Below are 7,668 nucleotides of genomic sequence, written 5' to 3' on the forward strand. Positions count from 1 at the left end.
GGGGGATCACACTTCTCAGCCTCCCTGGGAAAGTCTATTCCGGGGTACTGGAGAGGAGGGTGAGATCGATAGTCGAATCTCGGATTCAGGAGGAACAATGCGGTTTTCGTCCTGGTCGTGGAACGCTGGACCAGCTTTATACCCTTGCAAGGGTACTGGAGGGGGCCTGGGAGTTTGCCTATCCAGTCTACATGTGTTTTGTGGATTTGGAAAAGGCTTACGACCGGGTTCCCCGAGGTGCTCTGTGGGGGGTGCTTCGAGAGTATGGGGTCCGAGGTCCACTGTTGTGGGCGATCCGGTCCCTGTACGAACGGAGCAGAAGCTTGGTCCGCATTGCCGGCAATAAGTCGGACGTGTTCCAGGTGCGTGTTGGGCTCCGCCAGGGCTGCCCTTTGTCATCGGTCCTGTTTATCATATTTATGGACAGGATTTCTAGGCGCAGCCAAGGCGTCGAGGGTGTCCAGTTTGGTGACCTCAGGATTGCCTCGCTGCTTTTTGCAGACGATGTTGTCCTGCTGGCTTCATCTGCTGGGGATCTCCAGCATGCACTGGGGCGGTTCGCAGCCGAGTGCGAAGCGGCAGGGATGAGGATTAGCACCTCCAAGTCCGAGACCATGGTTCTCAGCCGGAAACGGGTGGTTTGCCCTCTTCGGGTTGGGGAAGACGTACTGCCTCAAGTGGAGGAGTTTAAGTATCTCGGGGTCTTGTTCTCGAGTGAGGGTAGGCGAGATCGGGAGCTGGATAGACGGATCGGAGCGGCGTCTGCAGTTCTGCAGGCGCTTAACCGGTCCGTCGTGGCTAAGAAAGAACTGAGCCAAAAAGCCAAGCTCTCGATCTATTGGTCCATCTTTGTCCCTACCCTCACCTATGGTCATGAGTTATGGGTAATGACCGAAAGAACGAGATCGCGAATACAAGCGGCCGAAATGAGGTTGCTCCGCAGGGTGTCTGGGCTCTCCCTTAGGGATAGGGTGAGAAGTTCGGATATCCGGGAGGGCCTCAGAGTAGAACCGCTGCTTCTTCACGTCGAAAGGAGCCAGTTGAGGTGGTTTGGACATCTGGTGCGGATGCCTCCTGGGCGGCTACCCGGAGAGGTTTTCCGTGCATGTCCTACAGGGAGGAGGCCCCGGGGCAGGCCCAGGACTCGCTGGAGGGATTATATCTCTCGGCTGGCCTGGGAACGCCTCGGTGTACCCCCCGAGGAGCTGGTGGGGTTAGCTGGGGAGAGGGAGGTCTGGGTGCCTCTACTGAAGCTGCTACCCCCGCGACCCGAACCCCGGACAAGCGGCAGATGATGGATGGATGGATGGAGTAGCCAGATTTTTTTTACAGTGTATAGTCAGGGACGGACATAACTGGTACACAAGTGTGCATTCACCTTTAAAAGCGATACGTGCGGGAATCGATTGTTGTAACAGGATGAATACATACGTATTTTATGTGCATTTGCGCGGATATGACAAGAAATTATTGTGCCTTTTAACCTTTATATGCTAATTTGTACTTCATTTGCGGTAATGTCTTCTGTTCTCTATTTTTGATCGCCACTATATGTATGTATGTCTGTATATCAACTCATTAAAACTCCCAAGTATTATTCATGAAATTTTCACATTTGCAGGGATCTTCCCCCCATAACCATCTCTGACAAAAAGTGGCTGCAGGAACCACCACAGAGAAGGTCATGTCTGAATTTGTCCAAGTAGCTACAGTAACCAATAAGAATGCTAATGTGACACACAGGGGACTTTTTGAAGTAGTCAGGCGTGTTGATTTCATAATCAGTTTCAATCAGCCCATGCACACAAATATAGCTTACAGGTTACAACCAGTAAAAGGAAGCAAAAACAAAACTTGCTCTCCCAGCTGAGACTTGCGGATCACAAACTTTTTGTGATATATGCACTTCATTTGAAAGATTCCTGTGAGACAAATCAACCACATGATGCAATTTCTCTCAGAATAAACTTATATAATCCAAAAGATTATGAGCACAGACAGTATGGCCAAAAAATAAATGCTAGATTGAAACCAAAAGATTCTTGAACAGCAATCAATAGGAGTAGTAACCCCTCATTCCACTCCCCTGTTTAGTTCGAGACAGTATTTGAAAAGCATAGATTTTAATGACTGGTGAAATCTCTCCAGCGAACCATTGCTCTCAGGGTGATATGCACTTGAGGTATGATGTTTTATAGCCAACTGTTACATTACTATAGCACACACTCAGTTTAGATGTGAAATTTGCTCTTTTGCATGCCAAATGTGGCAAAATTTTCTCCAGGACGTTACAGCTTTGACTTTTAATGTGTATAATGGCACAGCCTCTGGGAAATGAGTGGCAGTGCATATAATAGAGAGGACGTACTGATTGCCGGATTTAGACCTGGCACAGTCAATCAGTTCATGTTTAAATGGTTCTTCTATCACCTGAACTGGGTACAAACGTGTAGGAGGAATCTGTTGATTGGGTTTTCCAGCTACCTGACACACTTGGCACAAGCGACAAAACTTAGTTACATCAGACTTCAAACCTGGCTAAAAGAAATACCTCAATATGCACTTATACGTTTTTTGAATACCAAGATAACCAGAAAATGGTGTCATTCTGAGCAAGAATTAACATGAACATGAACAGGTAGTGGCACCACTACCTGTTGAACTGACTTACACTCCTCTCCAGATGCAGAAAACCTGCTGGGCCAAAACTAGCTGTGGTTTATGCAGCAACACATGTAAATTGGCATCTTTCGATAACACATTCAAGAACATATTTTCTTCCTGACAGTCTGATGTAGTACTGTCTGTCTCAGTAGGAGATGGATCTTTACTGGGAAAAGAATCAGTGAGATCAATTTCCTCATCAAATTTGTGAGCCTGGATACACATAATGGCACAGAGAGGGAAAACTAGGGGTCACGCAAGGGAGGTCATCACAAACATTCACCAAAGTCCTGCTAGGTCATTCCCAAGAATGATGTTGATCCAAATGACAGACAAATGGGATCACACACCAACTTGTGTTGGGCCCGATGCCAAGGAGAAGGAAACCTAAATGCTATGTAATGGCACACTCTCGTCTAAATTCCCCGCACCAATGTATCTGATCCACGATAAGTCTGAAAATACATAGGATTGGAAGGTACTCAAAAACTGATTTGGTGAAACAATGGAAAACAATTTTCGGTCAGCCTCGAAAGGATTCTGGAAAACCATCTCAGGAGGGAGAAGCAAGGCTTTACATACTGTTTACAGCAAGGATGGAGCAACACATATGTATGCTGGAACTTTTTGGTTGAAACTTTAATATGACTTAATGTCCTTGAATTAACTGTACACTCCTAGGCAAAAAATAGGCCAAACTCAAAATTCCAAAATATTAAGCTTTTAATGGTCTCAACAGCAAATAGCCACTTCACTTTTCGGTTCAGCTCTCCCTTCACTATGTTTGCATAACTGGTAAGGCTGCACCAATCTGCCTGCCTGCTCTATTTAACTTTCCCCTCTGAACAAGTCATAAGATACTTAGGGCAGTAACTCATCCCCCAGAAGGAGATGGCAATCCACCATTTTTCAGTTGAGAACCATGGTGTAAGGTCACAGCCTGATGAAGCCAACAGGACCATACATCTGCAAAAAGCAAAGACACAATGCTGAGGTCACCAAACCAGACCCCCTCCACCTAATGTCCATAAATGAGTCTAGCATCTACCGGGAACATGTCTGACTAACTACCGACAATGCAAACCAAACTCTTACTCTGGCTACATAGGACCTCTAATGGCCCATAACAATGGACCCCGCACCCCATATTCCCGAAGCATCCCCCAGGACCCCCTGAGAGACACAGCTGTATGCCACATAAAGACTGGTTGGGCAAACTCCCATTAAACTTCCAGTAAAGAGCTGGTCCAGTGTTCCACAACGAGAAGGGCATCCAAATTATTCCTCCTGCATCTGAGGTTGAACCAACAGATGGATTCTCCTATTCAGTACCCCAGAAAACAGTAGCCCTTCCAAGGGAGGCTAAGGAATTTGGAACTCATCCTCTGGTCCCCTTTATTACAGATTGGGACCACCACCCCAGTTTGCCAATCCAGGCATTGTCGCCAAACTTCATGCGATGTTGAAGAGGCATGACATCCTAAAACATAAAAAGCTATAAAAACACAGGTTGATTCTGAGACAGTTTGCCAGAATCTTTTCAAGGACGACCAAAAGTCATTTTCCATTTTACTTATACTTATTTATATAATTGCGCGCTGGCAACTTTCAAGGACTTTACCTTCCAAGACCGGAATTTTCCCCACATCATATGAGTATATTGCCATGACTCCTGTTCCGTGTTCCGAGTGCAGTATGTTTAGTTATACCTAACTCACACCAACGCCATTCACCCATTCGCGTTTCCAACAGGTTCTCCCCGCCCACTGAGATGCCTGTTGAAAGTGCTCTGGTAATTGGAGATTCTATTTTAAGAAATGGGAGAATAGCGACTCCAGGAACCATCGTGCCAGAGTGACCGACATCTCAGCAAATTTAAAAGTGCTAGCTAACAGTAAGCATAAATATTCTCAGATTGTTCTCCACGTTGACACTAATGATGTCCGAATGAGGCAATCGGAGATCACTAAGACAAATTTCATAGAGGTGTGCAACCTTGTGAAGAAGATGTCTGTGTCAGTAATGTGCTCTGGCCCCATCCCTACTAGACGTGGTGACGAAAGGTACAGGAAATTATATTTGCTGCATTGCTGGCTGTCGGAATGGTACCCGATAGATGGTGTGGGCTACATAGACAATTGGTGGACGTTTTATTCATGCCTTGCAGGCTGGTGCCGATCTCCTGTCCAGAAGCATAGCTCATACAGTAGTCTCGAGGCAAATCACTGACTAGCCAAAGCCAAGCCCAGGTGGCAGGCAAACCAGCATAACCGACCACCTGCTTAGTCGCTTAGTTGTCACCTAGGGTTCATATTATTGAGACTGTCTGTTCCCCGTACTTTTAATCATGGAGGTCCATTCCACCATAGTACAGTATATGTCATAATAATTTAATAAAAATTAAACCAATTCATTATTAGAAAATAGGTGTAATGCAAGGCTAAAACTTGGACTTTTGAATGTAAGCTCACTGGCTCCTAAGGTGCTACTAATAGATGAAATGATTACTGATTTTAGTCTTGGTCCTTATGCCTTACAGAGACTTGGCTTAAACCGAATGATGGCACTAAATGAATCTACTCCAGCTGAATACAGTCATTAGCATAACCCTCGACCCAATCGTAAAAGGTGTCTGAGAAAAGTGGTTATAGCTTTAGCACATTTGACATTGTAGTTCTTAGTCTTGCTGGCTCATCTCCTTCTAATCCTCCACCCCCAGTCATCATTGTTATTGTATATAGACTGGCAGGTCCATACAGTAATTTTGAAAGGATTTTTTTAAAAATCTGGAGGTCACTACTGACAAAGCCGTGATTGTTGTTGATTTTAATATTTACATGGAGAATGACGGTGATCCTTTAAGAACAACGTTTGCTGCTATTCTTGACTCTGTAAGTGTATGTCAGAATGTAGTCAGACCTACTCATGGCGTTCCACAGCCTCCTTATCCACCGCATTGTTTCTTGACCAGCTTCCACAGTCCTTCAACCTTTCAAGCTTCAAGTGAAAATGAACTTGAACAGGTAACTGTGAACATGAAGAAATCGCTTCACAACACTCTAGATTTTGTAGCTCCACTTAAGACAAAAAAGCATAGAGATAAGAAACCTGCCCCTGGTACTCTGATCATACACGTGAACATAAATAGCTAGAGTGCAAATGGCACTCAAGAAAACTAGAAGTTTTCAGACCCACCTGGAAAGAGAGCCTCTCTAAGTACAGAGAAGCACTAGTGACTGCTAGGTCTGTGTATCTCTCCAGACTAATAAAAGAAAACAAAAACAACACTAAATTCCTGTATGAATCTGTGTCCAAAATAACAAAGTTTGGGCAAAGAAGCATAACAGAAGCTTTTACAAAGAAGTATGTGAGATGACAGAAAATCACCGATTAAGGGATCCTATATGAGATTAAAACTAGAAACTGTGAACTGGATGGAGTTAAATAACAAAACTGTTGAAGAGGCATGGGAATTTTTTAAAAGCACATTATTGCAAGTGCAAGAGGACTTCATACCTGTTTCCAGTAAGAATAAATCTAGGAAATTGCAACCTAGGTGGTTTACTAGGGAAATAAAGTATAAAGTAAGGAGGAAAAGGGCTTTGTTCCAGAAATGGAAAATAACTGATGATGACAGAATAAAGCAAGAGTATCTAAATCTACAGGCTGAATTAAAAAATGACATTAGACGAGCTAAAAGGAATGTCGAAAGGAAGATCGCATTGGAGGCTAAGGATGACGTTAAAAGTTTCTTCCAGTATTTTAACTCCAAAAGAGCTCTAAAAGCTGAAATTACTAATCTGCAGGATAGAAAGGGTCTTATAATTGAAAATGACATTGATATAGTAAATGAGTTCAATGATAGTTTTGCACGGGTATTCACTGTTGAGGACACTAGTAACTTACCAGTTCTTATTACTAATCCAACATCGTCTATAACTAATATATATATAACTGAAGCTGATGTTTTGCAAAGCCTAGCTAAGCTCAAAATAAGATGCCCTGATGGCATCTTACCTATAGTGTTAAAAGAGATGAGGGATATTATTTGCAGACCCTTAACTTTACTATTTCAAAAATCCTTATCTGAAGGTGTGGTACCTTCTGATTGGAAGCATGCCAACATAACGCCCATTTTCAAAAAAGGGGATAGAAATAATTTGTCAAACTATACGCCAATCAGTCTAACTTGTATAACTGGTAAAGTTATGGAGGCTATAATTAAAGAGAAAATGGTAGATTACCTGGACTCAAATAACATTTTGAGGGATAGCCAGCATGGATTTAGGAGAGGTAGATCCTGTTTAACAAATCTGTTGGAGTTTTTTGAGGAAGCTACTCAGGAAGTTGATGATAAGAAGGCCTATGATGTCATCTACTTAGATTTCCAAAAGGCTTTTGATGTTGTCCCCCACAAGAGGCTCTCACTTAAACTCAAAGCGACAGGTATTTTAGGAACTGTAGCGACCTGGATTGATAACTGGTTAACGGATAGGAAGCAGCGAGTAGTTATAAGAGGCTCAATGTCACAGTGGGCCTGCGTTCATAGTGGGGTACTGCAGGGTTCAATTTTAGGACCACTATTGTTCCTAATTTACATAAATGATACAGACACCAATATATACAGTAAACTTGTGAAATTTGCAGATGACACCAAGGTGGGTGGTGTAGCAGATACTGAACTAGCGGCTCAGCAGCTACAGCGGGATCTTAATTTAATTAGTGACTGGGCCGACACCTGGCAGATGAAATTTAACATAGAGAAATGTAAGGTACTCCATGTAGGGAGCAGAAATATAAAGTACAGGTATTTTATGGGACCTACTGAAATAAAGGTAGCTGATTATGAGAGAGACATTGGTGTGTATGTTGATTCTTCCATGTCTCATTCTCGCCAGTGCGGGGAAGCAATAAAAAAGGCCAATAGGATGTTGGGGTATATCTCCAGGTGTGTGGAGTTTAAGTCAAGGGAGGTAATGCTAAGATTATACAATTCCTTGGTGA

The sequence above is a fragment of the Paramormyrops kingsleyae genome, chromosome 22, assembly GCF_048594095.1.
Source record: "Paramormyrops kingsleyae isolate MSU_618 chromosome 22, PKINGS_0.4, whole genome shotgun sequence".
Classification (NCBI taxonomy): domain Eukaryota; kingdom Metazoa; phylum Chordata; class Actinopteri; order Osteoglossiformes; family Mormyridae; genus Paramormyrops; species Paramormyrops kingsleyae.